This window comes from Protopterus annectens, chromosome 2.part0, assembly GCF_019279795.1.
Source record: "Protopterus annectens isolate FY-2018-M chromosome 2.part0, PAN1.0, whole genome shotgun sequence".
Taxonomy (NCBI): Eukaryota; Metazoa; Chordata; order Ceratodontiformes; family Protopteridae; genus Protopterus; species Protopterus annectens.
Genome location: NC_056728.1, coordinates 1880120750 through 1880145272, shown reverse-complemented (window position 1 = coordinate 1880145272; position 24523 = coordinate 1880120750).

The window sequence follows — 24523 nt, the reverse complement described above, 5'->3', positions numbered from 1 at the left end:
AGCTGCTTCTTCTGTTTCATTTACTTGCTTATTCTGTTTCTTGTAACATGTAGTTATTTTACATACGGAAATAACTATTGTATGTGACTATTACATAAGATGTGGGGCATAATTATGTCCTAAGATCGCAGGATATTTTACCTTTATAATGGTTTTGGTATGGACACAACTGCCCAGAGAAGGACTGTCCCTCACAATGTGGGACAGGTGGTAACCCTGACCATTGGGCTAGACTTAGCTATTGGCGGTGCGATAACACGATGCGTTTTGCTTCCACTTGGTATAACTATCGACACTACAATAGAATATGGGAATGGGGTTTTAAATGTCATTTGTTCGAGGTATGGGGACTTAATATTCAGCTACGTGCATTTCTGTTTGCTTCTTATTTTTGTGTTCGCAAAACTGTCTTGCATGCATATGTTTCAGTATCCACGGACACTGACAGGTGTCATTACTATTAGAAGCAGGCTGTACTATTCAGCATTTTAGGTTGCACGTAAACAGCCGACATGTCCACGCCTCCGTGTGGCACTTGGACACGCCCCATGCACTCACACACGTTTCCTATGCACATGGATGTGGCGACAGTGCACCTTCATTAATATGCATATGGCACTACTGCACCATATCTACACCGCACGGTCAGTGCAAGCCTAACGCCGTTCTTGCACCAAGCTTCATGAATCCCGGGGATAGTTTCTTCACTTGAATCTGTCTGGGGCTTGTTATTCACAGTCCTTTCCATGAGCAGCAGTGAGTAAAAGGCTGCACTTTGTACAGCCTTAAAGATAAAACCAGCATCTCTGTGTCATCATGCGTTAGTTTCCTAGGCACAAGGCTCACTATTTGGGAAGTAATTTTCTATTTTTAATTGTTTTGGTTTTGTTGTTGTGGTTGTTGTTGTTTGCCTGTTACTCTGATCGAGTTTCACTGAAAAAGCCATGGAGGGATTTAAAAGTAGATAGATCCCACATTGTTGGGTTATCAAAATGAGATAAATGTAAAGGACAGGGATATGTAAGGATTACAATAACAAATTATTGAGTAGAACCATAATGTTATCATAGAGACTGCAGATGTACATGGCTAGAAATGCAGAGATAGTGAATTAGATAATAAAAAAATATTGACAGTACAGGTATAGAGGAGGCAGTGTCATTTTAATAATTTAATAAATAAATATGTAAATTTAGAGACAGTGTACTTGAAAAGGGGAATTCAAAATAAGAAACCCATTTGAATAATTATTTTCCTGCAACTACTACAGAGGACTTAAAGAACATTATCAGATACATAAACATATTCCTGTTTTAAACAGCAGATGTAGAAAATAAGTTAATTCTTAAAGATTCACTAATAAGAAGTTTGCATAATTAGAATGTTCTACAAGGGTAATATAAAGCAAACTGGAGATGTACTGTGTGTCTCCATACAGATGATCAACTATACTTGGCAAGAAAAAAATACTTTTTTCTGCATTTTTGGATCTCGGGTGTTTCATTGCCTTAACTTGACTTCCTGAGGTTTTAGATGTTTCGTATTTTAATAATTGTGAGTTCATTAAAAGAGTCAAGATTATTCATCGTGGATACAAACCAAACACTGTTTGATCTCCCTGGACTAAAAATACTGGATACCTGAAATGATGGTACACTTAAAGTAAACAAGGATAAGTTTACAAAGGATTAGTATTTAATAACACTTAGAAATTTACGCAATAGAGTTTTATGTTTCAAGTTAGAGATGTATTAAATAACATGCCCTGTAGTGGTGATAATGCTAATCTATTATTAAGGCTGGAATCGTGCCTGCTGAAAAATTGAAATAAAGACTATGGTAAAGAAAGTTACACAGGGTTTTCAGTATAAAGCCAAACCTAAATATGAGTGTTGTGCACATACTTTGTCTATGGTGCATTATAGAAGGATGTTCCTCAGTACATCTGACTCTCATTGTATATGCTTTTTTAATATAAGTATTATACCAGATGCAAGTGAGCTGTTTTATTTGTTTATTTATTTATTTCCCCTATTTTACCAGTTACATTTAATAGCATGTTACCCTGTAGAAGTTCTGCAACCAAATGACTGGTTTTGCTGTGTTTTTTTAGTGGTGTTCCATGCGTCCAGTACTTTGGAAAATGACATGGCATATCTGATATCTCAACACTTTGTGACTCTGATGATAATTACATCTGATACTCGCTCAAACTGTATTTATAGAAAATATTTGTCAATTTCACTTTGGCTATTTACCTGTGTACTCATTCTGAAACTATCTGCAAACTATGAAACATTATGCATAAAATCGCTGCTGCTATATTTTTGTTTATTTTTACAAATCATGCTTTCAAATAAGAAGAATATATATTTAGTCAGCATAAATAATCATTCATTACACAAGTATATTGGAAACATAGTATATCCTACTGACATATTCCATCTAAAGGTTACGGGGTAATAGGAGATAAAAAAATTTAAATGAGTCATTGACTAAACCCACCTGCTAAATGCTAAAGCAGTGCATTGCACAGGAAATTAAACCACCATTCCTCAAAAAAAAAAAAAAAAAAAAAAAAGAATTGACCGAATGATTCAATAAAAGAAATATAATCCATTTTGTGGTCATGCTCTCTAAATGTTCGATTAAATCTTTAGCCATTGATGGATTGATAGCTACTGATAAAGACATAACATCCATATTCATGGAAATATTCTCAAGTATTGCACTACAAGTTATCTGCTGTCACTGTCACCATCAGTCAGCTATTTTCTGGCAGTCCTAACAACAATGACTCCATGATGAAATTTTTCTGCAGCAAATTTAGTAGCTGGGATGTGAGCTCAGAGAGCTTTACTCAAACTGAGGAAATATCATCTGATTAACTCAGTTTGTAGGATATGATAAATTAAATCCTCACTTAATCAGTTTTGTCTTTCATTTATATTTATTTCAATCTACATATCATGGCATTATTCCTATTGATTTCTGCATCAGCACAATAGCATACATTTTACTTTCTAGAAAGAAACTCACTCTTCCCCAGTGGCTTAAACTGAGTTAGCACTGAATCGGTTTTATCTACATACCAGTCATGACAACAGATACATTACTTAGAATATCTGTCTAATATATTGTTTCAAATGTATGTCTATTGCAATACTTCTTTTACAGTTAATGTATATGTGAAATAAAACTTGAAGTTTGTAAACTTTGTATACACACAAGATGGTTAGTTTAACATTCAAATGGGTAATACCAGAATACATGTAATTATTTATACTTAAGATGCCATCTAGTTCTTTTGTAAGGTGATTTAGCAAAAACAAATTATATTTGTAATGATTTGTGCTACAATGGACATTACAGTATAAGGTTTTTGATCCTTCTTTAAAATGCAAGATGTAGAGCTGTTTCATAAAATATGGAAGGTGGCACCCTTGAAGAGACATTTTATATAATGTTTTGGTCATATTTATACTAATTTCTGCTGAAATTAATTGAGTTGAGGTGAAAGATATTTTTTAAATAGCATTCCCCTGGATTTACTAATCTTCCTTGCAGGACTAGCTTAGTCCTGCATGGAAGCAACCGTTTAGGAGCAGGATGGCAGCGAACCATCCATAATAATGAGGTGTGCTGACTGAGCTCCTAATCTTACACGGATCATGTAAGAGTGCAGGGGGCATGTCTGAGAGCAGGGCCCTCAGAATATACAAGTCCCCACAATGCAGAACAGCAGAAAGGGGTAAGAAATGAGTGAGACCACTCATAGGTGTCTGCATATCCCCACCAACAGTCCCCCATGTGAATAACAGCAATAGCACATATAAATAAAATGAAGAAACCCTTTTATTTTATTTTTTTTTTAAATCCAATTAAAGCTAACTGTAGGTGCATGGGTATGCCCATCGCTTAGCTATAGTTAATGTAGCTTAAATGGCTGAAGAGGATAACAAGGACAATCTATGCAAATAAAGCAGCATAGCAATAGTGTAGTGGGCAGAGCATTCACCTTATAAGCAGACATTCCTAGTTTGATTCCCACTGCAGAAGATTCCGTTTTCCATGGCAAAGCACATTATGAGTAATACTTATGTTGCATAACCCACTAAATAACATATTTTTATGAACTGGAGTACTGCAGTAAATGCTCATGTGAGGTGCCAGTTTCATAATGAATAAGGTGTCAGTAAGCCGATTTAAGCACAAATAAGCAGTAGTAAGCATATTTAAGCACTAGTTAGCAGGTGTAAGCCCATTTGCACAGTGGTAACCAGTGCCTACACTAGTTAAGCAATAGTAAAGCTAACTCTCTGTAAGCAGATGTAACGACAGGTTAACAGTGCTTACTATCATGCAAACCTGCTTACAAATGCTCAAAAGTGCCTTAATCACTCTGTATCCAATGGGCCTTGTTCTGGCCATAAACAAAATAAACAACCATGCAGGTCTTGAACCCAGAATCCCATACACTATAGTCACAGTAGTTAACCACCAAGCCATTACAGTAATGCAGAAGAATGAGGTATCAGTAAACAAGTCCGCACCATAGTAAAACCAAACTGAACCTGTGAAATGAATCAGTATACAGTTATATGTTCCATAACCCACTACATAACATAAATATGTAAACTGGAGTACGGCAGTAAGCCCAGCAGTGAGGTGTAATTGTAATACACTGTTGAAGTCCCCAATAAAACACAAGGACCCCATAGAGTGTGCGTACACATTAATTGTGGATACCTGGCAAATATATAAGATGCAATGAATAAGAAATCAATGCCCAAGAGGAAATATAATGCAAAGTCTAACGTAAGCAACAATAAGTATCGCACAGGTCAGCTTAGGAGATGTAAGCAATGTGTAGATCAGCTAACTCAATGTGCCCAGTGGTATACCTCTTTAAACAATGCCAACCCTAGATAAGCAGGTTTGCCCATAGGCTAGCCTTTTCAAAACCGGCCAATCACAGAAAAGTGTGAAAAATTGACCCTACTTAAACCACAGAGGCTGGAATACATCTCATAACTGGTTGTAGCTTCCCCTTGCAGCACCATGGCAGTAAGGGGAGAAGGTGTGCACTTCCGGGAGCAGTGCTGGTGCATCCAGGAGTTTAAGGTCATGGCAGGACTCTTAGTTAAAGACCATGCTCAGAGACTGCTGCAGCACCAGTACCAGGGTTCCCAATATAAGGCAGAGGCCTGGGACCGTCTCGCCCGTGACCTTACCAGTGCCACTGGCATTCCCCGAACTGGTGAGCAGGTCAGGCACCACTATGCCGACCTGAAGCGGCATAAGAGGGACCTCTTGGAGGAGTGGCTCCAAGAGGCTAGAGCATTAGGGGATGTTCCTGCCATATGTAAGTATGACCCCAGTATGTGGTATATCATGGATAGGTATGGCTAAATATTTCTCTTATGTCCCCCACAGCTGCAATGGAGTGGGACTCATACCAGGAGGCCCACATCAGTCACCTGCTGAGGTTGCGACATGAGGTAGGTCAGTAATACTCATGCATTTACTGTCATAGGAAATAAAAATAAAAGTTGTAGTAAATTAATTGCTTGTATAAAACCTGTATTGTTCAAGGCAAGTACTGCATACACTAGAAAATATGGCAGGAAGAGTCTCATATTGTTTGTAAGTCAATAAAAGTGTAATAGCCTGACAAAACAGGTTTAACTGCTGGACTGCATGTGTATATCCTGGTATCATATGGTAATGTAGATATGCAATCATGTAATAGTACTGTAGTATTAAGCAAGTTACCCACAATGTGCACCATGTACTGAATGTGTAGGAATGCCTGTATATGACAAGTGTAATCACCAGAGGCCATTTAGTACAACTGAGAGACACATAGACAGTAAACAGGGAAAATTCAAACAACAAAATCTGAATAGCACATGCAACTGAGATGTGAACTGTTGTTTTTTTTTTTAGCACACACAGCCATGGTTTGAATCCTGCCAGTGGTGCTAGTCTGCATACAGAATCGTACTCCACAACTTTACATATATGTCCAGAATGTCAATTAAAGTGGCCTATATCTGCTGCCTATCAACCTGTCCCCCTGGGAAATCAGTGGGATGATCCGAGGCATATAAGCAACAAACAGAAAATACAACTGATTGACACACAGCTATGTGAACAAAGCTGGCACACAAGTAACTCCCCAATATCTTATGTGACAAACAAGCCACATATGTCCCATTTATACCCCAACTTATCAAGCTGTGGTCAGAGTGTGTACAGTAACAGAGTGAGATGTATGTGCATAATAGTAATGTGGACTCTGGTACTGTGTGTGGGAACATTCAGGTAGTGCTAATAAACATTCCTCCCACAAGTCTGTCAGATACCAACACCGTGGCCAGAAATACAAAACGATATGCAGTTGCTCTGAATAATGAGGTATTACACATCACTGTCACCCACACTGTCCTACAACATATAATGCCCTAGGAAATCTGTATATGAGTGTTGTAATACAAAGTCAGAATGCAAAAGCACAGGGGATTAATAAGACAGAAAGCTGATTGGAGATATACAGCAATATCTATATAACAGACACAACTGTGATGGACAGTGTTTAAGCAGTAGCAGATACAGCCATGGTCTGAATCCTGGGAGTGGAATTAGACTGCATGCAGATTCATACCCCACAACTGTACAGATGATGCCAGAATGGCCAGTATAAGTGCCCATATCTGCTGCCTATCCCCCTGTCCCCCTGGTAAGTCTGTAGGATGATCCCAGATGTTTAGCCAGTAAACAGGGAGTACAAGTGATTGTCAAACATCATGAGAATACACCTGTCACTGTAGCAACTCCCAAAACTGTTAGGAGAGTAATATTTCAAGTATTTCCTTGCTGCACTCCCATGTTGTCAAGCTGTGACCAGAGTGTGTACAGTAACAGAATGAGACGTATGTGCATGCTACTAATGTGTAATCTGGAACTTTGTGTGGCAACAGTTAGGAAGTGCTAACAAACATTGCTCCCACATGTACATTGGATACCAACACTGTGCTGAGAAATACAGACCAATAAAACCTGTACTGGTACTGTTCACTTTGGTATTGTAGGAAATTGTGATTGTTGCAGTGTCTCTGAATAATAAAGTATCACTGGTCACTGTCACCCACACTGTGCTACATAATATAACTGTGTAGGAAAGCATGTATATGTATGTGTCGGGTCATTAAAGGTGGAAGAGGGCAATAATCTAGATATGTCCCAGCACAACAGCATGTGGTCAACACATGGCCAGAGTCTGTGCAGAAACAGTTGGATAGCTATGTGCAAAACAACAACCCAGAATCCAGGAGTATGTGTAGAAACAGTTAGTTAGTGTTAACAAACATTCCCTCCACAGGTATACCAGGTAAGAGGTATATACTGCAGTTAAATCTGGTTCATGTGTAATGATGACAGCCATATCACTGTCCAAACTAAGACTATAGGGTAGTGTAGTAAAACTTGTAACAGCACTGACTTGGAAAGTAATGTGGACTACAGGAATATACTAGTTGTTAATCGACATATTTCTACCCCCCCACCATATCTCCAACAATAATCAACATACCCTCCCCAACTGGTATGTAATGACTCTGATAATGTCCAATTGTCTGATAAATATTTTCATGGTTCCCATGCATGTGCTGTATTGAATTATTGAATTATTCCAACATTGGTGGCATGGTGCCATCAATGTACCTGCATGCTGTTCTTAATACCACTGTGGTCTCATATATGCATGTGTTCTATTTGCTATGCAACTGTTCCGTATCTGGTGTCTGAGTTAATGGGAATATCTATGCATGCTGTTATACCTAACCCTGGAATGTGTTGACTATTACTAACCCACAAATGATGAAATCTAAACACTATAACACACTTGGAAAGGCCGGTCCCAGTGGACCCACCTGTCCCACCTCAGCTGGCCATGGCAACGGGCACCAGCATGTCTGGGGCCCAACCCAGGACCTCCCTGTCCATTGGTCCTGCACCACCTTTGGGTGTAACCACCTCAGGGGATAGGGCTCGTCCCCCCCTGGGAGTGGGCGTGGACAGGCACCTGTCACCCATCTCCAGGTCGGGGTCATGGTGCATAGAAAGATCAGTGAGCAGTTTGGTGATGTTCTATGCCAGCTCGAGGGCCGCATGTCACGATTAGAGAGTCAGCCTGGCTCTGTGACTCAGCTCCCAGCACAACCACCTTTGGGGCTGTGAAGGTGCAGTGGTGACTGCCCATGGGTGTGGACCTCAGTACCACTGTTTCCACTAGTGGGCTTGTGGGCTTCCGATATCCCAACACCCGTCTCCATCAAGGCGTTTACTCCCACATATGTCATGTACCACCCCTGCCTGCATCCTGTTTGTATTGTCTGTTAACCTACCCAACCTACCTTCTCAAATATACATACTACCCCTCCCCAACATCCCACTCTCACCTGAAAAAAAGGGCTATCTGTTCCTACAAAAAAAATCTTGCCCCATACATAGTTGTCCATTTCACACACATGTCCACTGGACACATGTAATCTGGTCTAATTGGCATTACAACTTATTATTTTGTCCTCACACCTCTCCCAGGGGTTTAAGTGTCCAAATCTACCTCCAAATTCAGTGTATATGCACAGCTGTTGCTGTAGAAGAAATGGACAGCTATGAACCTTCCCTACACCCTTCCTGCACATCCCTGGCTATTTTCCCTACTGTCTTTCCCTCTTTATGCCCCTTTTTTCACCACTTTCCTAGCAACCCCTTTTTCTTTTCTTTTAAAGAAATTAGCATGGGGGTAAGTGGCAGTAAGCACTTTTAAGCAGTAGTAAGCGGGTTTAAGCCTGTTTGCACGGGGGTAAGCAATACCTACACTGGTTAAGCAATTTAGAAGCTGAGTATATGACACTGTAACTGGAAGTTAGCAGTGCTTATCTCCGCACAAAAACACGCAAACCCGCTGACAACTGCTTTAAAATGCCTTAATCACTCTGTATCCAATGGCCCATATTCTGCCCAGCAACAAAATAAACACCGTCTGCAAGGCTCAAACCCAGGTCCCTGCACACCATAGACAAAGAAATTTGCCACTAAGCCATGCCAGATATACATAGCTCTAAAGTTTTTAGAAACATATCATCCAGCCCAGTCATGCAACCGTACAGAGAATGTATTCCAACATTTAGATGTATATGTGTGTGTGTGTGTGTGTGTGTAAATATATTAATATCTAAACAGATACAACATATCTATATATGTAGCTATATATATATATATATATATATATATATATATATATATATATTTAGAAATATATATATATATATATATATATATATATATATATATATATATATATATATATATATATATATATATATATATAAATATATATGAACATATATACATGCAAATGCCTACATAGACACATATATATGTCTACGGGTCTACTGGATTTAACCGAAAGCTTCAAACGCCGACAACGAGAACACTGACACCGGAAGATCGATAACGTAGAAGAACGAAAGTTGAAAATCCCGACACTGAGAACACCGACATGTTAAGGTAAGTGTGTGGTAGGGACGGATGTTAGGGTCATGGTGCGGGTAAGGTAAGTGTGTGATAGTGACGGACATTAGGGTTAGGGTGCTGGTCAGGTAAGTGTGCGATAGTGATGGACTTTAGGTTTAGGGGCGCGTTACGTGAGTTAGGGTTAGGGTGCTAGTAAGGTAAGTGTGCGATAGTGATGGACTTTAGGGTTAGGAAAGGATTAAGCGGGTTAGGGACAGGGTACGGGTAAGGTAAGTGTGCGATAGTGACAGACTTAAGGCTTAGGGGTGGATTAATTGAGTTAGGGTTAGGGTGTGGGTAATGTAAGTGTGTAATAGTGACGGACTTTAGGGTTAGGGTTAAGGTTAGTGCATAGATAGTTGTGTATGTAAGGTTTAGTGTAGGTTTGTAAGGTGTTTGGTGTGCTTGTGTTGTGTGTGTGTTTTTTGCAAAAGGTATTTGTTTTGTTGATTGTCGGGATTGTGGTTTGTCGGGCATGTGAAGTTTTGTGTTTTTGAACTTTTGGTTTTGTGGTGTCAGTTATTTCGTTGTCGGTGTTTTGGGGTGTCGGCGTTATCAGGTAGACTCATGTCTACACCTATATGTCCACATATACATAGCAAGTTACATATATGTACGCAGATATATATCTATGTAGGTATATACGTACATAGTTATATATATGTAAGCAGATATATATATATCTATATAGGTATATATGGCCATACATCTGTAGATAGCAATGGTAGATTAACTAAAACATATATGTCCACATGCACCATTAATGGGGTTGATAGGCCCCAAAGAGTATACGTCTTGTATGAATAGGTATACCCCTAACAGCCAAACACGTCCCCCCTGCAATACACTACCAAGTGTTGCAGATCCCATAACCAGGACCTGACATGACATGAGCACAAGATGTTAACAGTACTACATCCCACCTGTATGATGTCAGGCTGGTACTGGTAACATATCATGCAGTACAGTCTGGCTCTCATAGGAAATATAAAATGTGGGAGCTATCAACATCCCCAGGATACATATACACAGACACATATATGCAGATACAGATATATATATATATATATATATATATATATATATATATATATATATATATATATATACATGTGACTACACATACACCCGCAGAGATATGTACAGTAAGATACATATGTAGAAGGTGCACACAATATGGAACAGCCACTATGCCTACAGATAACACCTTCACAACTGGACACTGTATGGGCCACCCATACAAATGACAATTGTTGCCTGCAACATATACCTACAGAGAATTCATAGGAAAAACGCCACACACAGGTTTGCAGAAATGGAAAACCTTTATTTGCATACTCTTACAGTTCTATATGCCATGTCATATTGCTGTTCAGACACTGACATCCATATAAACAGAGTAATGCAACTGTGCAACAGTTATACTAATACAGTAGTCTGGAAAGGTTCACAACTGTTGCTGTCCAGGCCAAGCTCTTCAAATTGTACAAAAGTAAAGACAGACTTGGCCACAGGATACCAAACAATCAACAGTAAGTAATGCAGGTGTATAGTTCAGCAGCCTCTATCTACACTCTGTACAAAATGACTAGGTGGTAAAGACTCCAGTTGACCAAATGGGATGTAACTGTTACATAACAAGGCATAACTGATACCATCACAAGCACACTGACAAACAGAACAGTCTGTATGGCAGGAGCCAGTAAGCCTGCATTAACCTAATTTATGTAAGTAATGTAAATATAGGTGAAGTGTATGGTACTGTACATCCAGATACCTTAAGGCAGCTCACCCCTGATACCCCCACATTTTGTAACAGCCTAGGTTATTTATGGTGCATCCCCCCGCCTAGACTCAATAATACAGGGCCATATACCACTGTTGCATACACTGGCCTCTGGAATGCATAAGGGCACAAAAGTATTGTGTAGGTGAAGCCCACCCATATATGGCCCCAGCCCCACCGTATGTGTAGGGGATACAGCAGCAGTAGAATGATGGCAGCAATGGCATTGCGATTTACTCACAGCCCACTACAGAACAACACCTGACAACATGTCATATGTGCAAAGCTTGGTATGTAGGTGGAGGACAGATGCTGGAACACAGGCCCATATGTGGAAAACTGTTGCCATACACTAAGCAAGTCGCTGGTGTTACAGGATAGTCTGCAACATACCCTTAGTTAGGGAATTGAGGATAGAAACATAAATAGATGTAGCCATGTACTGATAGCACTCACACACATACTGCCAGTGAAATATCTGACACAGGACCTGTGTGGTGGACAGATAAAAACAAGTATGTACATACACACACTGTAACACCAGTACTATACAAAGCATACCACAACTCTACTTACACTCTGTCTGTAGTTCTGGAACCTCCTACAAATATGTAGCTGGCCTGAGTATGCTGGTTCTCCTGTAAGAGGTGTTCATACCTGCTGTCTGTAACACTGATGCCCACACACAGGAAGTATGTCCATCACGCAGGAAAGGTAAACGGACCACTCCCACATGATGCAGGGATTTATAGTAAGTGGTTGCCATGACAGTAGTAATTGGAAGTACTACACAGCAAGCTGCATGCAGTTAGCAAGTGGAGGACACTGATTGTTGCAGAGGCCATCTGTTCATGTGCATCACCTACTAAAGCCGGGTTGCAATCTATTCAAAGCAGCTCAATCCATTTACTGGAGAGAGGAGAGAGAGAGAGAGAGAGAGAGAGAGAGAAGAAAAAAAGAAAAAAAAAAGACAAAGCACTTCAAACTAAAAGCTGAAGTTACAGGCATTTAGCCAGCTGCCATTCAACAAGACATCATCCCCACAACAGGTATGTGAAGTATATATACATGTAATAGAATGTAGTACCTGGTCCATCATAATGTGATAGATGATGTGGAATAAATTGTATGTGCCATCAGGTGTTGTTGTGATGATGATGATGTTCAACTGAACAACTACTATGGACAATAGTGTCTATCCATGTGGGTAGTGGTCCATAGCCGTTAACTGTGCAGCTCAGCACTGACAGACAAGATGTAAGCCATCATAGTGTGTGTTGTGTAATGGGAAGTATGTATATTATGTGGCCAATAGGGGGTGGTGAAAGTAATGCCATTATGATGGACATGTGGGAGCCACGTCCCACCACTGGCAGGATACTCAGGTGAATCTGTAATATAGCATGCCCAAATACCATAGGTGTGTAATAGGTTTATCTGCAATCGGGTCCTACATATACCCCCTTAATGTCAGCCTGTGTCAGTATGTGGCACCTGTCTGTGTTGCGGCAAGGTAGAACAGTGCAGCTGTGAGATTGTGCATCTGATGTCTGAATTTACCACACATATAGGTATGCATATGTGTACATATGTCAAATATATAATATATAAAGATATATATGTATATCAGCATGCATGTCCAGCAATATACATATACTCATGTGTAGACATATATATGTGCACATATATACATCACATATATCTACACATATATAGATATATACCTATATGCACATGTCTACATATATACAAACACACAAACATATATGTATGTAAAGACATGTCCCCTATATTACTAACACAGTGATGCATGCTATGTGAGAGGCAGTAGCAAACATAGCAATACACACAGATATTTACAGCTGACAGTGTGTGCACCATGGACAGGTATGCCACATATTAGTCCTTTGTTGGCATGACATTGCCCCCATTTGTGAAGTATGCAGTGGGAATATGGGGAAGTATAGCAGGTACACATGTGGAGATGGTAAGGATTGGTAGATATAGAGAACAGTCTACAGGGGTGGTATGTGACATGTGGTGGGTAAACACCATGGATGGCCTGTGTGGTCTGTGATGTGGATGCCCCATGGGCCCCAATATGGTCCCAGTGGGAACAAGCCTCCCACCCACTGCTACTCACAGCAGCAGTCCACGTCCTGAATGTGCCTGGTCTGGAGGTTGAGCAGAAGGATCATGTTGGCTCTGTGAATGTATACTGGGAGCCTCTGACTGATGTAGCACATCCCTCATGTGTCTGTGGAGCCCAGTATGGAACAGACCCTAGACCTGAGCTTAGGGGACAGGAACATGTCTGTGTGTGCCCTGAGGGGGGCAACATCTCCTGGGTGGTTCCTCCTGATGGTATTGCAGTAACAGTACATGAGGAGGCCCCAGGTTGGGACACACATGTGATGTGGCCAGGTATCATGGGCAGATGGGTGTGGAGAGGTGGATCTGCTGGCAAATAGAACATATACATGTTATTGTGTCACTGTTATAGAACATATGTTGGTAGTAATAGGCTACACAATCCCAGTACATATCCAACAGCATGCATAGATATCCCCAATAACAAAGATTGTCAGATTTGCAGCAATTTCAGAGCAGCCATACCACTGGCATATATGTAACCATAGTGGCCATGACAATGGCATGCAGGTGAATAGTCTATAACAGGCCAGCAATGATAGTGTCCACACAGGGGACATGGTTACAATCACATAGCAGAATTTGTGGTACAATACAATATCTGTCCAACCTGTAATTAAGCTGTAGCCATATCTAATGAGTTGTGTGTGCAGTCTGTTGAAGCTGATATGGTGGGGGGTTGACAGAGATGTGTATTACAAACTGTGGTAACCTTGCCGTATGAGTTGCTCAGACCTGATTCCATCTTTATGTCTTTCAGCCAAGATGGCACATGCACTGCTGCCCACCTATTCCAGTGCTGAGAATGAAGTGTTGATAGTACACATGATCCAGCACTATCCACTGCTGTTTTTCAGGCAAAACACATGAGCAGCAGGAGTGGACCGCCCTGTGGAATGACCTAGTCCACAAGGTCAATGATGTCAGACTGCACAACTGCAGTTATGAGCAGATCTGGCATCATTGTACTGACCTACTTCCCAATGCCCATTGGCATGCTGCTGCAGCCTGGTGGGCTCACTTCACCACAGGGGGGGGCCATGCCATCCATCCTCCTGACAAGTGTGTAGGAGACCCTGGCCAGCCTCGTGGCACCTGCCCGTCTGGACAGCCAACAACCACTGGACTCCTTCGTGGAGGTGGGTGTCACCCACACACCGGCCGAGGACTGTGCAGATAAGGTGACAGGGCTAGACCACTGTTGTGTAAACATCCGCATTGGTACAGGTAGATCATGCATATCTGACATGTCATAGATATATTGTGTTGCTGCATTGTACTGATAAACAGATGTATAGATGTGGTAGTATCGTGGGAATGTCCCGTTGATGTATGGTAATACTGCATCCAGCCTGTAGAACTGCCACAGGTGTGGCAACTGGCATTGCATCATTCACCCTCTTATGTAGGTCCCTCCGGGAAAACAACAAGGCAGTAGCCTGTAGCTGGTGAGCATGTTCTATGTAGATGCTTGCCAACAAACCGGGCATGTAATGGTGATGGTATATTCCATGCACACATCTAACACACCTACCCTGAATGCATGCTGTACATGTGCATGTATTGCTGCTGTGAAATGCACGGTCTCACAGGGGTGACCATTATAGGGTATTGGAAGGGTGTGTCAGACACCTGCATGATAACTAACATCCTGTCATTACAGAATGTGTCCACAGGGAGTAACATACTGGTGGTAGACATGGCCTACAGTAGTGACATGTTCTGAACAACATGCATATACAGTGCAACACCAGTGTATATACCTGTAGGACAATGGCAAATGCTGCAGAGATACACTATAGCATAAGGCATTACAGTAGTCCACATTATCAGCTGGGTCTAGGCTGTAACATGTGGTGTTTAGTGTATGGGACACTGCAAAGTGACACACATGTGAAGGGCTTACTTGTCATGCATATTTATTTATTTATTTATTTTATTTTATTTTATTTTACATTTGCTTACAGGGAAAGTCCGACTGGACACAAGTCCATTTTCAGCGGAGGCCTGAGGAGAAAAGCTTCACATTACAATACATTACATGAGAGTAAAAAGAAGTAGAACATACATACATATGGCATATATACACATCAGGGCAACATGCTGGTGATTAACAAACATACATATAGCATATATACACACAACAGGGCATTATGCTAGTGATTAACATTTCTTACAGTAGACAATCAGAGGCACAATTTTTTTTCTTTTGCAGTTATAAGTTTTGTAAGGTAAATGTATACAGGATTGGAAGCTTTCAGTAGAGAAAATGTTTATACATTGCTGTACCCTGACAAATTCTCTTGGTATGGATTAGCCTGGTGAGTGGCATGAGCATAGCCAGTTACTTAGATAGTGGGTTCTCAGGAGTTTTTTGAATTGACTAAAGGAGGTGGTAGAAGTTATTTGGCTTGGTAGTGTGTTCTAGGTTTTGGCAATGGTGTTGGCAAAGAGGGATTTACCAGCTTCGTTTTTATGTTTGATGACAGTTTTGAGGTTCTGGTTACTAGATATTAAGGCTCCAGAGGCAATGTGGGGCTGAATTAGGTACTGAAGTGCTGGAGTTATCTCAGGAAGGTAGTAGAGTTTGTGCGCTATAGAGAGTTGATTGAGTAGAAGTATATGAGGCAACTCAAGCCATTTGAGTTGCTTAAGGGATAGACAGTGGTGGGACCTATATGAGGCTTCAATAATAAACTTGGCAATCTTGTTGTAGCAAGATTCCATTTTATTTAGATCAGTTTGGCAGAGTTTGGTCAAGATGGGAGAGGCATAGAGGAGGGTGGATAGAAGATGAGTCCTTGCGATGGTTACTTTGGTATGTTTTGTCATAAACTGTTTGTTCCTGTAGAGGAGATCAAGTATTTTATTAACTTTCTTAATGGTTTGTGCTATGTGGATGTTGAACCTCAGGTTATTGTCTATTTCTATGCCTAGCAGTTTAGTGTGTGTGGCTGGACTGATTTGAATGTTTTCTCTGGAGCTAATGGTGAAATTATTATTTAGGGGAGGAGCTCTGCTATGGTTGAAAATAATTAGTTTGTTTTTTTGCCATTAAGAAGAAGTTTGATGTTAGCGAACCAAGTTTCGCCTAGGGTGAAGTTATTTTGGGTAAGGGTTTGCAGTTCACTAAGGGTAGGGGCAGCACATATGAGGGTAGTGTCATCTGCATATTGTACTACTGAGGCAGTGGGAGAGGATGAAGAGATCTGATTTGTAAATAGAGAGAACAAGAATGTGCCAAGGATGGATCCTTGAGGGACTCCTATGGTTACTGGTAACAGAGGGATGATTGGTCCTGACATAGGACTGCTTGCTGATTGGCAGATAAGTAGCTGTTGAACCATGATATAGAGGAGGGACTTATATTTAGGGTGGATAGGGTATCAAGAAGCAGACTGTGGTTTACCATAGCAAAGGTTTTTGATAGGTCTAAGAATATGGAAGAAACAAGTAGACCCTTGTTTCTGTGGTGGTTAGCTATGTTGGTGAATGATAGTAGTGCTGTTGTGGTGCTATGGGAAGGTCTAAAGCCATGCTGGGATATGGAGAATAGGTTGTTATTCTGGAGGACCCCCTCCTTCTGCATAAAAGCTGAAGGAGGGGGTTCTCAGCATGACACAACAATGCACTGCAGCAGGGATCATAAGGATGGTAGGAATGGCTCTATCTGCACATAGTCAGGTTCAGGACCTGTGGCAGCCATAACCCTACCCAGACAGCAATAGTGATGGCAGTGTGTGAACACCATGGGATGTTCACATGAGTAGACCTTGCAATCATGTAGAATAGGGGGACATGTGTTGGGCAGGCTGAACATACACTGGCAAATGCAGATGGCCCACGCTGGTATACCCCTGCCAGGAGCAGTGACTGCTGTAGTACACACAACAACAGGTGTGATAAACCATCATGATAAGGGTGTGCACACATATGCCCACATGGTGTGTATGCATTGTGGTCATCAGCTACACACTTAAAACAATCTGTAGACACTGCTTGGGAAAGTACAGGACATATGTCACATACTGGGCTCATGTACTGCTACGATATGCGGTGATGTGCTCCCATGGCAGATCAAGGATGTGTGTGTAAAATCAATAAAGGTGTGTACACCCCCCCATAGCCATGGTATGCTCTGATGGTTGTCAGTTTAAGAGTATTGCAGTGGTCATACATGGTCTGTTGATGTTGACAGCTGTAAATCAGGCATCAGGCATTCACCAATGACAACTGTCCACATATCATTCCAGGTATGTGTTACTGAAAAAGATAGGGGCTGTGAGAAGTAAAGCTGACATAACTGACACACTACTGCACATTCCACAATGGGTTGTACATCTGTGAGTTGTGGTGCACAGTACATGGCAGAGTGCAGAACAGGTGCACAGCAATACTGTGTACATGGGTGCAGTTGTATCCAGGAGAAGGGGCATCACCTAGTGACACAGCACATGCATCACACACACATGTAAACTGTTGCTAGCATGGATTGACTATAGCTGAACTGCATGCTGTTCCATATGTTCTGCATGTTGGCAGATGGGTAATAGGAGGACTGTGTGTACTATCATTGTGCAACCTCACCTTTATGTGTGTGTGCATCTTGGTGGTTAGTTAGTTTGCCTGCAGGGTCATTCTGGTGAAAGGATGGGAGGTAGATTCTTTATGCACATGTGTGATTGTGGGGTGTTCATATGGCTGTACCTCCCTTTGGGACCATGCAGTACATGGACATGAACTGCCACATTACACACCAGGAATACCTGTTATGTGTGTAATCACAGGACAGTAAATAGTATAATATGATCTGTAGCATGGAACAGGTATCCAGAGGGAAGGTAGACTCCCGATACACACTTAATATCGCAGTCAGCAGAAAGGTCACATGCAACCCACTTATGCAGCTCTACAGATGTATTGGGAAAGTACTAGTCAACACCAGGGAATGTGTCCAAATATTACAGTTGTCACATGATGGGCTGACGGAGCAGCATATCTGGCATGTACTGAGCATTACATACACATGAGACACCAGTGGGAGATATTATGGATACAACATAGTAGCTCACACATATAGGGGCCATTCACATAATTTCTGGGCATACAGAGGGTGCATACCGAATGACAACAGTGTGGCCATGTAAATCCACTACACATAGGTCAGGCAGGTAAAGTAGCAACAGGCCTTGTGTTGTGGCCACTTGTGTGGGCATTTAGGGGATTGTGATGTTAATGAGTGGTATCAATGTGTGTATGTTAATAAGTGTGATGCAGGATGGGGTAACACACGGACATATACATGGGACTGTCTGTAAAGCCATGGACAGGTAGGTGTGTGTGTGTGTGTGTGTGTGTGTGTGTGTGTGTGTGTGTGTGTGTGTGTGTGTGTGTGTGTGTGTGTGTGTGTGTGTGCGTGTGTGTGCGTGTGTGTGCATGTGTGTGTGTGTGTGTGTGTGTTTGTGTGTGTGTGTAGTGTTAGGCAATGCTGTAGTGGTTTCAAAGTGCATTTATTGTTTTCCCCCACAGGTGGTGAGGTGGGTCAGGGTCCCTCTTGCATGCAATCTGATGTAGATGTTCATACAGACACCGATGATGATGCCCAGCACACAGTTTCAGTGCCTATACATACCCATCACCAATGGCCATAGTGGAGGGACAGCTGGCATTCAGTGGTAGTGCACAAGAAAGTGTGGTAACCATGCCTACTGTGTCTGGTTGCAGCAAGCATAGCCAGATGTCAGGCAGGGTGCCACATAGGCAGATGTTCCAGGTGCTCCTGGTAGGGCCACTGGACATCATGCCCCTGGCTGAGGCGACATAGCTGCTACCAGCAGAAGCATGTTTCAGGCTGCCATGGCAGTGCAGGCATGTATAGAACATTACCACAGATAGGGCCTGAGGCTGCAGAGGGCTGCTCTCACATCTTTAAATGACAAAGCCCATGAACTGGCTGGTGCCATCTGTGGATTAACTAAGTTCATGAATAGATGGTCTAGTGAGATGATGGTCCTTATTAACCATGGTCTATTTGTGTTTGAAAGTGTGGTGGGAGTGTGGCGATGTCCACGTGGATGTAGGACAGCAATGCCAACATCTGGTAGTCAATGTGTTCATGCCAGGATACCAAGGGGCTCCTGTAGTGGTAATAGCAGCCCCGGCAGTGTGGGGGATGTGCTGTCCACATCACACCACAGCAGGCGATGTGCATGTGGTCCTGGCCAGTCCCAGAGGGACCTGGTACCAGTGGACAAATGTCATCAGCAGGTGAGAGTAGCACATCGAGGCCTGTAACTGGACATGCCCGCGGAACCCCTGGAAGTCCCAGTCCACATGTCCTTGCCTGGAGGCAGTGAACTGCACACCCTGACAGGTATGGTCTTCAGCTGTCCATAAACACCTGTGGATGGCAGCCACATTGCAGAACTGTGTGCATGCATACCCACACACTATGCAAACACACCTAGGGCAACCCCATACCTACACAGACCACATCACCTCGGCCAGCTCCCCAGAGTACACCCCTTACTCACACCCATGGTGTCAAATGTATGGCCCACCCTCGGCCTCTGGCAAACCAACTCCACTCCCTATGCATATGATACCTGTGCCCCATCCCTGTCATCCATACCATTGATACAGGGACAGGTTGATATGATTCTGATGCACATGGTGACTATACAACAGTGTACCACAGTACTGCAGTGTAACATGCTGTAGGGAGTAGAGTGTGAGGCATATTTGGCAGGTTGTGTAGCCATCCAGCAATTATACCTTATAGCTGTTAGGAACACTGGTTGGTTGTGGTCACTATAATGTTAGCCAATTGTGTTGTAGGTGTACATGTGTCAGCACTAGGATGCCCTGTTCATATGATGATATCTGTGCCCCATCCCTGTCAACCATACCATCGATGCAGAGACAGGCTGATATGGTTCTGATGCACATTGTGACTGTACAACAGTGTATCACAGTACTGCAGTGTAACATGTTGTAGGGAGTAGATTGTGAGGCATATTTGGCAGGTAGAGTAACCGTCCAACAATGATGCCTTATAGCTGTTAGCAACACTGGTTGGGTGTAATCTCTATAATGTTATCCATTTGTGTTGTAGGTGTACATGTCTCAGCACTAGGATGCCCTGTGCATATGATGATACCTGTGCCCCATCCCTGTTATCCATACCATCGATTCAGGGACAGGCTGATATGGTTCTGATGCACACGGTGACTGTAAAACAGTGTACCACAGAACTGCAGTGTAACATGTTGTAGGGAGTAGAGTGTGAGGCATATTTGGCAGATAGTGTAGCCGTCCTGCAATGATACATTATAGCTCTTAGTAACACTGGTTGATTTCAGTCCTTATAATGTTATCCATTTGTGTTGTAGGTGTACATGTGTCAGCATGAGGCTGGTCTACAGTCATAGTCCACAACAGGGTATGTCACTGTGCTGACACCATGGCTGTGACATATCTGATGTACAGTTGAACACATTTCTCAGGTTACTAAACCGGTTATTGCCTGTGCCACATGGACAGGTGGCCGCTGAGGCGTGTATACCCTGCAACCTGATGTAGACCCATCCACATACATGCACACTGTTACTTGCCAACACTGGGACCAGACCCTTACCTAGCTATGTTGTGATATTGATGTGTGTGGCTTACATTGCACACACCACAAAGGATTTAGGGTGAGGTGAGTCCCAGGTTACATGGTACATACAGAACATCCCCCGACATGTACAGTATGCTAATGGGGGATGTAATGGGTGCATTTGGGCGATATGTAGTGTGACATACTGTCATATACACATTTACAGACACATAGCAGCCAGACACACATCTGAGATACCAGGGCCTATCACTGATAACTAACTTGACCGTGTCTCCAATGTGATACAGGTAGGCTGCGTATATCACATGCATAACTGGCTTGGATTGTGTTAACAGTTACCTGTATGATTGATGGTGACTGTTGTAACCATAATGTGGTACATGAGACATACCTGGCGTACCTTGATGTAATAACAGTGTACACATCGCCCACATCCCCCACTGGATATTGTACTCCCTGAAACCCATGATGACACTCTGCCATATCCTCCATCACACATTGGCCATGACTGCAATACAACCCATAGTATACCCCAACATTGGTACTACAGAGATATGCATCTCATGCACATGCCACACGCATAGTAGGGCATCAATCAAGCATAGGTTGCCTGTACATATCCCAGCTGGATACCTGCCATCTGCACATCTGTACAGGGATTGACAGTCATCAGCTTGGCAGGTAACTATGCAGTAGCATGAGTGAGTTGACAGACCAGTAAAAGGTATATACTGTGACACAGCTCACACACCAGGGATACAACAGGGAGGCCTCGGTGTCCAGCCATGCTCACAGGTGCTAAATTGTCAGTACTACATTAAGCACTTAGCTCTTGCCTGGGTTAGCACTGTCAACAGTAGTACTGCCATGATACACTACATGGCAGTGTGACAGCACGTTCCCCATGCAACTACACCTGTATGTAACACATTCACATGGATAATAGTGCTGTACAGGCCTCATATATGTCTGCGTCCCACACATGACACTCACACCCCTTGCTACTGTAATGACAGCACATAGGTGCATGTATTGTACATGGCATTACATACACTTATTACAGGTTATCAGACTGGGTTGTTTGTCCTGGTTACCAGGGTTAAGCTATGCTTAGCAAGTATCAAAATTGTTTCAATATAACAAGTAAGCTGATTTGCACACTGGTAAGCGCTGCCTACACTGTGTAAGTGCTTGTACTTTTACCCACAGCTTAGCACCGCTTAGCTTCATGCAAACCCACGCAAAGCTGCTCAAAACTGCCTTAACCACTCTGTATCCGACAGCCCTTGTCCTGCCCAGCAACAAAATGAACAGCCCTTGCAGGTCTTGATCCTAGGACCCTTTACACTGAACTCACAGAACATAACCATTACCCCATGACCACTGTGAAGACTGCTGTTGTTTTACCAATATATCTGTCAATGCACATATTGAGTAGTATTGAACAGTTGCCTGTAGTTCCTAACTTGTGTAGTCCTTGTTATTAATAAGACTGTTGCATAACATATGTTGTTTTATCATAATGTGCACATAGCAGATACACGTGCGAGGGTATACACAACCGTGACGTTTACTCATGACAGGAATATGGTTGTATACATATAATAGGTCTATATATGTCTACATATAAATACACTTGTATACTCATACATATGTCTGTATACACATCTGTATAGTGCTACATATATATGGCCATCTGTACATCTCTTTGTATTTATATATATATATATATATATATATATATATATATATATATATATATATATATATATATATATATATATATACACATATATGTATATATACATATGTGTATATATAGGTATACATATATGTATATATAGATATATGTGTATACAGCTATATATATATATATATATATATATATATATATGCACTTCCTAAGTGTACAGATATGCCAAGTTATGATGGTATATATGTAGATATCTATAACTATATGTGCATACATATCTATTCTGATATACCTACTACTGTCAATATATCTGTAGATATCCATACATATATGTACGTACATATCACTATCTGTATATGTGTAGACATATATTGCTCTGTATATGTAAATATCTGGGTGTGTATATGTATATCTATGTACATATACATACCCATCTATATATGTCGATATGTATATGTGTAATTATATATGTATATATATATATATATATATATATATATATATATCTATATATATATATATATATATATATATATATATATATATATATTTATATATATATATATCTATAGATAATTATAGGTACATATATTTTCACCATATGTCCTGAACATGGAGTGTAGCCCTACCTCTGCCCCTATAGTCCCAACTTCATAGTGCAAGGGGATGGCAGGTATGTATAGCAGGTATATATTAGTAGACTATTGCAACTGTAATAGGGACTATCTTCACAGACATGGTGTGTATGGGAGGTCACATCTGCTTTTCACATGTGTGACATTGGCTACTGACAGACATCCTAAGGACATCATAGTACAGTACTGCTGCTAGCACGTAATGCTCCTGTGGACTACATCAGAGATATTGGCCAATATATATGGGCATTCTGACACACTCTGTACAGTCCAGAGGTATACACAGAACCTTTTAGTGCAAAACATGTGGACCAAGCTTGACAATATGGATGTTAACAGCCATGTAGATGGGTATAACACATAATGTCTGGCCTACATTTTCCCCCATAGGTTATGCATTCATACACCCCTGTTTGTTCTGACACATAATAACTGCTGTTACAGGGATGCCATGGCCACATACTACCTACTAGATATTGACATACATCTGTACAGCATCCCATTGCTCTGTCTGACATACATGACTGTTAAGGGAGGCCCAGCAGCAGTACATCTGGCAAGTATCTAGACATGACATCTCACTGGGTAAGTACACTAAGCTGCTAGGCATGTAACAAAGGATTGTGCAGGTTACAGGCAGACTGGCTATACACTGGCCTACATCTCCTTTGGGGGGGGGATGCACATGTACCTGCATATATAGCAGGCTCTACAGGCATGCCACAGCACAGTGTAAGATACACCTGTGTGAAAGTGCATAACCACAACCAATGTGAACACAGCCACAGCCACATATGGTAAGCTAGCATAATATTACAGTATATGGACTATCTGTTCTACACCATCCTCATATGTGCTACTCACACACCAACCCTACATATACTGGGCCACTATACAGTGTGGTCTGATGCTGGTCTGTGGTATGGGACATGTGTGTGTATGCCCCTACAAACATGTAAGCTAATACAGTAACATTCAGTGGAGCAGCATGTAACATTAGATAGGACAGGACCTAGAACAATGACATCTACCACAGTCTTTACACAGGCCAAAGT